A 13221-nucleotide genomic window follows, 5' to 3' on the forward strand; every position below is an offset into this window, starting at 1 on the left:
AAAATGTTAAGTTGGGTTAAACTGGACTTCATCAAAACTAAAAATTTTGTTGAAAGATTACCTTAAACATTAAAACATATAAAAAGTCAAGTCACAGATTACAAAATATATGTCTGACAATGAGCTTGTAACCTGAATATATAGAAAATTTTTATAACTCAATACCAGAAGGGCAAATAAATGAAAACACATGGGCAAAAGAGTTGAACAGACACTTCATAAAAGAAGATGTAGGAGAAACCAAAAGGCACTTGAAAAGATCCTCAACCCCTTGCTCATTAGGACTATGAAAAATTAGAGCCACCATTAGATATCACTAGACACCCACCAGAATAGCTAAAATTAAGGTCCAATAATAACAAGTGCTGATACTAATGTGGAGAAACTGGAATCTTCACATAATTCTGAAAATGCAAAACTAGGACAGCCACTTTGTAAAACAAGAAGCCACTTAAAATGTATACTAAATATACATTTACCACACAAACCAACAATCCCACTTCTTGGTGTGTTACCAAGAGAAATGAAAGATTATTTCCACACAAAAACTTGCATCTGTATGCAGATAGTAGTTTAATTCACAATAGCCCCAAATTGAAAACAACCGAAATATCCTTTCACTGGTACATGGATAAGCAAATTGTAGCATGCCACACATACAGTGGAATATTACTGTGGTAGTCAGAATCCAGTCAGGGCAGAGGAACCACTCAGTAATTTTAATAGGGAATTTTTGCTAAAAAAAATCCCCAACTGTTATCAGGAGGTTAGCCTTTAAGAGGGGATAAAAGAGAATGCTAAAAATACCCTAGGGCTGAGGGACAGTTCCTAAGGGAGGAACAAACTTGGAAAGGATCTTCCTCAAAGCCGTGAATCAGGTGTTTCTGGAGAGTGTATTTCTGCTACCTACTGGATGATAAAGAAATTTGCCGGATTGTGCAGGTCAGAGCTTGTCAGCAACCTTTGATTGAGGCTGGTGTGGCAGGAATTGCAGGCTGAGACCAGGAATGACAGGAACCTTTCTTCCAGGGAGTTGGTGGACCACAGAACCATACCTTGTGAGAAGGACATCACAGGCAAGGTTGACAACAAAAGTTACTGGATGGGAGTGTAACTGCATGTCCGTCATACATGTCACTGGAAAGTGTGCAATGGGAGCAAAAGGAGTAGCTCATCACATCCAGTAAGAGAAGTCCTTTTCTCCTAAAGTATATTTAAAGTGTATTTTACTGGTAAAACTTAATATTTTGCCAGCTGAGAAAGGAATGTTGACAGGGTTCAGCTCTAGTATCATAAAGCAAAGAAATTAAGGGAGAATTTGAAACTGAGAAACCTAGTCTATCACTTTGGCTATTCAGCTTCCATGTGCACCTTACTGTGTGCATTTGGACAACTGTACAGCAATAAAGCAACTCTATATCTCTGCCTGACAAGATAGGAGAAGAGGTACCATCCCAAAAGTCATTGTATTTGTTGCCAGCTTTATTAATTACTCTTAAAATTCAGTCATGGTCCCATTGAATATTCTTTTGCCTAAAGACTAAATGGAAAAGTTTTCTTCCAACAGTTTCTATATAAAAGATTAATGAGAAAAACAGAGAAAAAAAATGGTTAGCATATACCAATAAACACATAAGTATAACACTGATATTGTTTGGCTATGTCCCCACCCAAATCTCATCTTGAATTCCCATGTGTTGTGGGAGGAACCCGATGGGAGGTAATTGAGTCATGGGGGCAAGTCTTTCCCATGCTGTTCTCATGATAGTAAATAAGTCTCATGAAATCTGATGGTTTTAAAGAGAGGCATTCCCCTGCACAACCTCTCTCATTTTTTGCCTGCCGCCATCTATGTAAGATGTGACTTTCTCCTCCTTGCCTTTTGCCATGATTGTGAGGCTTCTCCAGCCACATGGAACTGTAAGTCCAATTAAACCTCTTTCTTTTGTAAATTGCTCATTCTGGGGTATGTCTTTATCAGCGTTTATCAATGAACTAATACAACACATAGAAAGAAAATGGGTAAAGACACTAGTCTTCATTTCTGTAATTGGTCATGAGGCTAAAGTCGATATCTGTGACCTTTTCCTTTCACTACACATTCTAAGTCTCCCTTGCCATCAAACAAAACCTCACCTAGTTGGAATTCTTTTCCTGGTGGAGTGCTGTAAACCTTAATTTCCAAGGGGTCTGAGTCCTTAATAGCCATTCATTTATTTGGTGGCTGTAATATTCCATTAAAATTTACTATAAGGAAGGAAATGCTATGAGCAGCCCCAGAGAATCCCATGTGTTTCAAAGTAGCTATCTCTGTCTCCATTGTAGAGTAGCAATCCAATTTTCTCTACTAAACAGGATCAATTACTCAAGTCAGTACAATAGCCCTTTAATTAACTTGTTGGTTCAGTAGCATGAAGAACCCAAAATGGTCAGGCAACAGTCTCAATTTCTAGTTCAATGGAAGCATTGTTTCATCCCCGATGGAAGCATTTCCATCTTAGAGACCAAGACCTCCAAAATACCAGAGCTTAGTTGCCAGAGCAAAATTCCAAAATTCTGTGTGCAGGTTATTTGGGAAAATAGTGAGAGGACCTGCCCATTTGTGGTTCTATCCAATTATTTCTGGACTCATGTATTCTGGCTATGGGGAGATTGCACTATATAACAGAATTTAATTAAAAGAATATAATCAATCATGTAAGACAAAATTTCATACTTTGAGGGTGTTGTCTCCAATTTATTATGTAACTGAGTCTTCAGAAAGAATTGAATCTTTCATGTAGGCCCGTTGCTTCCAGGTAATGGAGTAAGACAAGTTAATTTTATGGTTATGAGCCCATTGCTATACTTCCTTTGAATTGCTTAATCATAAGAGGCTGTGGAGAAGAGGGAATGCTTATACGCTGTTGGTGGGAATACATTAGTTCAGCCACTGTGGAAAGCAATTTGGAGATTTCTCAAAGAACTTAAAACAGAACCTACCATTTGAACAGTAATCCCATAAATGGGGTTCTTTCTCCAAAAGAAAAAAAAAAAACAGTCCTACCAAAAAGACATATGCACTCGTATGTTCATCACAGCACTATTCACAATAGCGAAGGCATAGAATCAACCTAGGTACCCACCAACGATGGCTTGATAAAGAAAATATGGTACATATATACCATGGAATACAACACAGCTGTAAAGAACAAAATCATGTATTTGCAGTAATGTGGATGTAACTGGAGGCCTCAGCATCGGACAGTAATTGCCTGTGCTTTTGGTGTCATAGCCAAGAAATCATTGCCAAGACCAATGCCATGAAGCTTTTCCCCTGTGTTTTCTTCTAGGAATTTTACAGTTTCTGGTATTACATCCAAGTCTTTCATTCATTTTGAGTTGATTTTTGTAGATGGTTTAAGATAAGGTTTCAATTTCTTTTCTTTCTTTCATTTTTATTTCTTTTTGAACAGAGTATCCCTCTGTCACCCAGGATGGTGTGCAGTGGTGCAATCATGGCTCACTGCAATCTCCGCCTCCCAAGCTCAAGCGATTCTCCCACCTCAGCCCCTTGAGTAGCTGGAAGTAATTTCCTTCTATCTTGAGTTTGTTGAGAGTTTTTACCCTGAAAAAATGCTTAATTTTGTCGCATGTTTTTCTGCATCTATTGACATGATCACGTGATTTTTCTTCTTTGTTCTATCAATATGGTTTATCACATTAATTGATTTTTGTATGTTGAACCATCCTTGCATCTCAGGGATAAATGTTACTTGGTCACAGTGTATGGTCCTTTAAATATGTTATTGAATTCGGTTTGCTAGTGTATGGTTGAGGAGTTTTACATCAATGTTTAGCAGCAATATTGGCCTGCAGCTTTTCTTTCTTGTATTGTTTCTGTCTGGATTTGGTATTAGAGTAATACTGGCCTGACATGAGTTTAGAAGTGTTTCCTTCTCTCTGATTTTTGGAAAAGATTGAGAAGGACTGGCATTAGTTATTCTTTAAACAGTTGGTAGAATTCATCAGTGACACCATCTGGTCCTGGGTTTTTTGTTGTTGTTTTTGTTAAAAGATTTTTGATTACTGATTCAATTTCTTTATTTGTTATAGGTCTGTACAGACCTTTCATTTCTTCATGACTCACTCTTGGTAAGTTGTATGTTTGTAGAAACTTATCCATTCCTTCTAAGTTATCCAATTTATATATGTGAAATTGTTCATAGTAGTCTCATGATCTTTTTGTATTTCTGTGGCATCAGTTTTAAAGTCTCCTCTTTCATTTACATTTTATTTGTCTTCATGCTCCCTTTTTCTTCTTTTAGTAAGTCTAGCTAAAGTTTTCTCAGTTGGGTTGTCTTTTCAGAAAACCAACACTTAGTGCCTCAAGCAGCCCCCAGAGAAATCAGAAAATTGAACATCAGTATAGTTCTTATCTTACTTCCCCAGGGAGAAGTGGGGAGCTGGAGCATTCTCCCTAATCATAGTGCTGTGCCAGGGGCAGGGATTATGGCAAGAGGCTGTCTCGAACTTTCCTACTGGCTTCAACGTGGCAGTTTTATGCTTGCCTGGGTTACAGAAACCTCTCAACTAGTCTCTGGATTTCTTACAAAGGAAATTGGTCTGTGTATTGTTGTTGAATCCGTGTGTCCATGAGGAGGGTCTAGGGCTTCCTATTGTGCCCTCTTGTTGACATCCCATCAGGCTGTGATTTCAGTTAAGAGGCAAAGACCTGTATATGCCATTTTATTTCTGTAAGCACTCTAGTGCACTGAGAATCTATCCCACACCACAGTCCTTGAAGTCATTATTGGCCAAATGAACTAGCCAGTTGGATTTCCAAGGCACATGCTTCAATTGCTACTACAGGTGTTAGCTTGATTAACTGTGATGTTGCTACGCTATGAATTAGCATCAGTCATTATCAGCCTGGTGTGGTGACTCATGCCTATAGTCCCAGCACTTTGGGAAGCTGAGGCAGGAAGATCACCTGAGGTCAGGAGTTCAAGAGCAGCCTAGACAACATGGTAAAACCCCATCTCTACTAAAAATCCAAGAATTATCTGGGTGTGGTGGTGCATGCCCGTGATCTTGGCTACTTGGGAGGCTGAGGCAGGAGAATCACTTGAATCCAGGAGGCGGAGGCTGCAGTGAGCCAGGATTGTGCCAGTGCACTCCAGCCTGGGCAACAGACTGAGACCCTATCTCAAAACAACAACAACAACAACAACAGCAACAACAACAACAACCCAGCCATTATTAAAGATCTCAGTCTCAGCACAGGGCTCAAGCCCAAGGGCCAGATCTGTTCCATGATCCCATATTGAGAAGTCTATCATCTTGGACAGCTCCCAGCACCAAATCTGAATCAGTAAGTTTTCAGTTAGAAAACAGAGGAGAAGTTAGGAGATAGGAGGAAATTAAAAGACAACGCTAAATAATAGCCTGAGGTTGAGAAAACCTACCCAAAGAAGAGACAAACTTAGAAGCAAAACTTCCTTCCCACTGTTGAGATCCAGACCTTGTTGGAGAGAGCAAGATCTGCAGATTACTGTATGGCAAAGTTTGCTGGGTCCTCTTGTGCCAGAGCTCATCTAAAGTCAGCTAGCTGAGGCAAGCAAAGGCGACGCTGTGGGCCAGGATTGTCAATTGGTAAGCCTATGACGAAGGTGATTTTAGCAACAAAATTTGTTGGAGGGTGAGAGTCACTGAGGATTCCTGATGCATGCCATAGGTAGCCACAGGTAGTTCGGTTACTGCAGCAAAAAGAGAGAAAGTGCAAGAAAACTATAGAGAACACTCATTGTCCTGCAGTGTCTCTCCAGCGCCCTCTACTGACAAAGTTTATCATGGTGACATCCAAAGAAGGAGATCTGTTCCCTGGAGCCAGCTCCAGCAAATATGGTTGGTAAAGGATAGTCGTACTCGGCAAGGAAAAGCAACAAGTTACTGATACATTCCACAATATGGATGAATTTTGAAGGAGTAGGCTAAATAAAAGTAGCCAGACGCAAGAGACTATAAACCGTATGTTTCCATTTTTATAAAATTCTAGAAAAGACAAACCTATAGTGACAGACAGGATTAATGGATGCCTGGAAGCAGATTAGGGGCAGAGATTGACTGCGAAGAAACATTTGAGAACTTTTTGAGATTATTAAAATGTCCTAAAGTTTGGCTATGGTAGTGGCACAACTGCACACAGTTTCTAAAACTTACCAAATTGTACTTTTAAGATGGATGAATTTACTATACATAAATTATATCTCGGTAAAGCCTCAAAAATAATTCCGAGTGCTTTTTAGTCTTCCCTAAGCTACCCTATTTCTTTAAACTCTTTGGACTCATTAATTTCATTCTTAAAAATTTTCCATGGCTGTTAATCTTTTCATCTGTCAGATTTGTTTACCAGCCCGTGTGCTTTCTAATCAGGATTAACTCCAAGGCATCTACGTGCCTCAACAGGGCCTTTTTTTTTTTTTTTTTTTTTGCATAAAGAATTTTAGAAATCAGACTCACTGATTAAATTCAGACTGCAATTGCTACCGAAGGGTTACTTTTTTATCCTCTGAGAATATACCCACAACACTATCTTTCTGTAATCAGATGGCCTTTCAATGCTTACCAGTGCAAAAAGTTTATTTTGTTGATATTGACTGGCCTTTCCACGTATATAAAACAAATCTTCTGGTTAATCATTGAGGGCCTGAAGTGATAATTTACCAGTACATATGCAACACACCTAGACACTAGCATGGCTTTGTTGACTGTAAGAGTTCTAAATAAGAGAAAGGTCTTAATTATTTATCGGCCAGGCAAGACAATAACTGATGCCTAGGTGGAAAGTTTAGGAAAAGTGTTACCATCAGTCAATTAAGATAAGGTCCAACTGATTATTCTTAGTTAACCAAATTTAGTCATGGGACTTATTCTCTAGTTTATGCCTAGGCCAGATACAAAGCAGATTCCTAATGTCTCCTAGCATTAGTGATTGTCCTATGAAAATAATTTTTAAAAATGAATAAATGAGGAAGACAAAGGCTATATATTCATAGCTTGCTATAGCAAGAGAGTCAGCCACCATCACTTGTGTCTTGCCAGAGACTCAAATGCAGACAGAGGAGTGGAGAAAAAGGAAGATTTCATGTGTGCCTTGATTTGAGGCTGCTGCCATGGGGAAGATGTAGCCATGCTAACTGGATTGGGACAGCCTATGCAATGTGACTGATGAGGGGTGCATATTTGGTATTCTCCGGATCATCCTAAATTGGAAGTGAAAACAAAAATTAGAAAGCTGACATTTATTAATCAAGTCCTGATCATTTCCAGCTGATCGTTACAAAAGTTATTGTGTAGCTTCCTGAATTGTTGCCAAAAATAGCAATCTGGTTTCCTGCCAGCCTGACTTATGGCTGGGTGACTTCCTAGGCTGTTTATTGTAGACAAGGGGTTGGTTTCCTAGAAGGGTTACTGTGGGTTCAGAATCCAGAGTTCTATTTAACAAAAAAATAATAATATATTATAGTGCTTAAGAGCACAGACTCTGGACTCTGGAATAAAACCCACTGGGTTCAAATACAGTTTTTTTTTCACTTACTGGGTAAGGAACCTGAGGTAGTTTCTCCACATCTCTGTGCATTTGCTTCCTCATCTACAAAACTCAAATATAACCTACTGTACAGGACTATTATAAAGGTTAAATGAGTTAGTAAACTTAATTTCTTACAAGAGTGCCTAGAGAAATGCAACTATTTGATAAATGCCAACTATCGTTATGCCCTACTCATTTAATGACTTTACAAATTTAATTTAACTAAACGATAAAATGTTAAGAAGCCCAGGAGGGACTTCATAATGACTGAGTGGAGGCACCACTCAGCAGCCTCCTTCAAAACGAAGAACTTAAATAGTGAGTAGATAATTACATTTCAAATAGTATATCTAAGAGATAATGCTGGAATTCAGTAGAGAAGTAACAGGAGGAAACACATGAGGTACCAAAGGAGAGGGAAGCAAGCCAGACAGCTTTGTCTGGAGAGGCCATATATGACAAGCCCACAGCTAACATCAAACAGAATGGAAAAAAGCTGAACGCCTTTCCCCTAAGAATTGCAACAAGATAAGGATGCTCATTTTCAGCACTCCTATTTAACATAATACTAAGCCCCGCACATGAACCCGGAAACTTAAAATAAAAACTAAAATTAAAAATTTTTGAAAACCCATAATACTAGAAGTCCTAGCCAGAACAGTAAGGCAAGAGAAGGAGATAAAGGCATCCATATTGTAAAGAGGATGTCAAATTGGCCTTCTTTGCAGATGACAGGATCTCATATTTAGAAAACCCTGAAGACTTCACCAAAAAGCACTTAGATCTGATCAACGAGTTTGGTAAAGTTGTAGGATACAAACTCAACAGACAAAAATTAGTAGCATTTCTATACACCAATAACAAACTAACTGAAAAAGAAATCAAGAGGGGAATCTTACAAACAACAGCTTCAAGAAACATAAAATACCTAAGAATAAATTTAATCAAGGAGGCAAAAGATCTCTACAAAGAAAACTACAAAATACTGATGAAAGAAATTAAAGAGGACACAAATAAACGAAAAGACACCTCATGCTCATGGATTAAAAAAATTAATATTGTTAAAATTACCATACTACCAAAGCAATCCACAGCTTAAATGCAATTTCTATCAAAATACCAATGACATTTTTCACAAAAATAGAAAAAACAATTCTAAAATTTGTATGGAACCAAAAGAGAGCCCAAATAGCCAAAGCAATCCTAAGAGGAAAAAAAAATAGTGTAAAAGCTGGAGGCATCACATTACCAGACTTCAAAATATATTACAAGGCTATCACAACCAAAAAGCATGGTATTGGTATAAAAAAACAGATGTGCAGATGAATGGAACTGACTAGAGAACCAGAATTAAACTCATGTATTTAGAACCAATTGATTTTCAATAAAGGTGCCAAGAACATACATTTGGAAAAGGGCACCCTCTTCAATAAATGGTCCTGGGAAAACTGAATATCCATATTCAGAGGCATAAACCTAGACCCCTGTCTCTCCTCATATACAAAAGTCAACTCAAATGGATTAAAAACTTAAAGGTAACACATAGAAGAAAGCAAAGGAAAAACACTCCAGGACATAGGTCTACACTAAGATTTTATGGCCAAAACCCCAAAAGCACAGGCAGCAAAACCAAAAATAGACAAATGGGTCACATCTAAGTAAAAAGCTTCTGCATAGCAAAGGAACCAATCAACAAAGTGAAGAGATAACTTGTTGAATGGGAGAATATGTTTGCAAACTATTTATCCAACAAAGAAATAATATCCAGAATATTCAAGGAACTCAAACAACCCTACAAAAGAAAATCTCATTAAAAATGGGCGAAGAATTTGAATACATCCTTAAAGGAAGATGTACAAATGGCCAACAGGTATATTAAAAAATGCTCAACATCACAAATCATCAAGGAAATTCAAATCAAAACTACAGTGAGATATAATCTTATCCCAGCAAGAATCGCCATTATCAAAAAGACAAAAATAACAGATACTGGCAAAAATGAAGAGAAAAGGGAAGTCTTCTACACTGTTAGTGGGAATGTAAATTAGAACTGTTTTCCATAATGGGAAACAGTGTGGAGGTTTCTCAAAAAACTAAAAATAGAATTACCATACAATCCAGGAATCCCACTACTGGGTATTTTTCCAAAGGAAAGAAAATCAATAGATCAGAGGGATATCTATGCCCTCATTTGTATTGCAGCACTATTAACAATAGCTATGGAATCAACCTAAGTGTCCATTAATGGCTGAATGGTTAAATAGAATGTGGTATATTTATACAATGGAATACTATTTGGTCATAAAAGGCAAAGAAATTCTGTTCTTTGCGGTAACGCAGCTGCAACTGGAGCTCATTATGTTGAGTAAAATAAATCAGACACAGAAAAAGAAATATTGCATGTGCTTATTCATATGTGGGAGCTAAAAAACATTGATATTATAAAGGTAGAGAGTATGATAGTTACCAGAGTCTGGAAAGAAATTGGGGAATGCAGGGGATGAAGAGAGGTTGATTAAAGGGTACTAACATATAGTCAGATAGAATGAATAAGTTCTAATGTTCAATAGTAGAACAGGGTGGCTATAGTTGACAACAATGTATCACATATTTCGAAATAGCTAGAAATGAGGACTTGAAGTGCTCTTAACACATTGAAATAAATGCTCAGGGTGATGGATATCCTAAAAATCTTGACTTGATCATTAAGTATTTTTTATGCATGTAAGAAAATATCACATGTATCCCATGACTATGAAAAAATATTATGCATCAATCACAATTTTTTAAGTTAAAAAGGTTACTACTCATGTTATTTAGTTAAAAGTGAAAATTAAAGCAATTTATCGCTAGAGAAATGCTTATTCTTCCTTAGTAAAAATACCTACACTGGACTAAAAAGTAGTGGAAATAATGCAGAAAAGCAATTGCAACAAAGTAAAATGTGTTTATTTATCATTAAAAAACTTTCATGATGAATCAATGAATAGAACAAGTAGAGGTACCACTCCATTTGAAAATAACTATTTTCATCATTGATAGGCAAGGTACTACAGCAAAGAAACTGACACCAGGAGTGCATGAAATGCATGTCACTGATGTGATTAGTTTTTTAAAATAAATATGATATTTAAAATACTAGAAACTTTATGATATCTTACAATGAGTGACCACATGCCACACGGAGGTTCACTGGGAATCATGTCAATACTTAAAAGAATTGCTGAATTTAGGATGAATTATATATTTTTCTTCTAATAAAAGATAGGTTTTCTAAATTTGCTAATCCATTCTCTGATGATAAGTAGCTATTCAACAAATATTTTTAAATGATTAAAACCTTTATTTTGTCCTTTGATGTCTGTATGATATTTAACTAAGTGAACTGTAACTACTATCAATATGAAATCTTGCAACACAGATAAAATCTTGAAAACATGTTTAGTATGTTTTTCTATATCCTCATATAATACTCTGGGCAAAAATTATCTGATAACATATTAAAAACTCTCATGTTTGCTTATTTTTTTAAAAATTTGGAAACACAATGTTTCCACCTTCATAAAAATATTCCACATATTTTAAGAGAAATTTGAACTTGTTTTTCAAATTTAAAAATTCAGCACTTTTTAATTTGCTTACAAAACAACTGATTGACCTCAGAGAGTATGGTAATTTGCTGGCTAAATATCAGGCAAGCCTTTTCTAAATTAGTGTCTAGTATTTAAAACAAAGTGCCATAATTTTGTAAAAGTACCCAAGGTTGTACTTTTATTTTAAGGAATTTGTGCATGTGAGGAAAGGAAGAAAAGAGGATACAAGAGAAAACATGGAGAAAGAACAGCCCGAGATGTAGCAATAAATGAGCATTAAATCACAGAAGCCTGAGAAGCAAATATGCTTCAGAGTGTGGTCAATGGTGCCAAATCATAAAATTAATTAGTTAAGATAATAATTTAAAAAAATGCTTTAGGTGTGGTAATTAGGTGTTGAGTAGTGATCTTAGTGAGAGAGTGGCGATGAGAACCTTCAACTCCTTCCTGTCATGAGCCCAGACTCTGGCTACTCTGGTTCACTCTCCATTCACTAAATATGCTTTGTGCTTTCAAGTTTCCATGCTTTTACTTTTAATCATGCCACTCCTTCAACCTGTAATTCTTTGCTACACATTCTTCTTGCCTATTGAAATTTAATTTATCCTTCAAGAATCATGAGAAATGTCATTTTGTATAATGTCTTCCCTTAGTTCTCTAAGTCCTTCTTTGTGTTCTCATATACCTTGCTTGTAGTTCAGTTTGTAATACTTAACTCAGCCTGAGTTTCTGTATTATATCATTGTATAAGTGATTCTACCCTCTAGATTGGGAGCTCTCTAAGGGCAGGATTATTTCTTATTTATCTATTCAGGTTCCTGCCCTAACTCACTCGTACCACATACCCCTCCTTGCCCAATGTCTTACTCCATGACTTCTCTATTGTAGTCACTCTATAATGTTGAAGTTAATTTAATTGAAATTTCTGCAAGCTATTCAATAAGCATTCACCGACAGCATACATTTTCTGGAACTATGAGGGATTTGCAGTGTGGAAAACCAAAAGAAAATCAATCTATCTGAGAATAAACAAAACTTGCACATGAAGCACAGCTGAATGAACACAGGAGTGAAATACAATTAAGAGCTCTTTGCATCACACAAACAGTCATTATCTTGCAGATCAGAAAGTTGAGGATGTCTTCATAACGAGAATCAGATCTCATAAAAATTGAGTAAGATTTGGATAGAAGAATAAATCAAAGAGGGCATTTCATGTGAAGAGTAGATTCTGAGTAAATATTCTGAGGTCAAGGTTAAACTCTAACACATCAAGAAATAGATAAGTTATAGGCATGTCTCTGGAGATGGATTCTTAAAGGTGAATGGTAGAAAATAGTCTTAAGTGATATAAGCCCTCTGTATGGAGCCCTTAGAGTACCAAGATAAAGGACAAAACTTGGTTTGAAGACTAATGAGAAGCCAAAAATATTTCTAATGCATAACAGCATATCTACACACTAGAGAAAAGATGGGGATAGGAGACCAATTAACAAGTAAGTTATCTTATGATGATGGCATTGATTATGGTAATAGTTTTGTGGGTGTATACTTATGTCCCAATTTATCAAGTTGTATACATTATATGTGTATAGCTTTTTGCACATAAATCATACCTCAATTAAGTTTTTTAAAGTTACCCTATGACAAATAAGTGAAACTGAAGAACATAATGTCAGACTTACTTCAGAGGATGAATATACAAGATTTGACCAGATTAATTTGGGGAGCAAAAGAAAGGAATACAACCCTGGGTGATCCTGCCACATTTTTGCCTCTTGTCCATAAATACAAATCTCTCTTCAAATCTCTGTTTAACTTCCACCTCAACTGATCAATGTGAATCTTTTTCTCTCCATCATAGTTTTCAGGTAATCAAGGGGTGTGTGTGTGTGTGTGTGTGTGTGTCTGTGTGTAAGAGAAAGAGAGAGTTTCCAAGTATGTGAAAAATCAGGATGAACCTTAAGCTGTTTTTAGTGATAGCAATTTTGATTTAACTTCCGAATCTCAAAATGCATCCATCTTTACATGCTGTTTGATTTACTGGTGCTAGGG

This window comes from Pan paniscus, chromosome 2 (assembly GCF_029289425.2).
Source record: "Pan paniscus chromosome 2, NHGRI_mPanPan1-v2.0_pri, whole genome shotgun sequence".
NCBI lineage: Eukaryota > Metazoa > Chordata > Mammalia > Primates > Hominidae > Pan > Pan paniscus.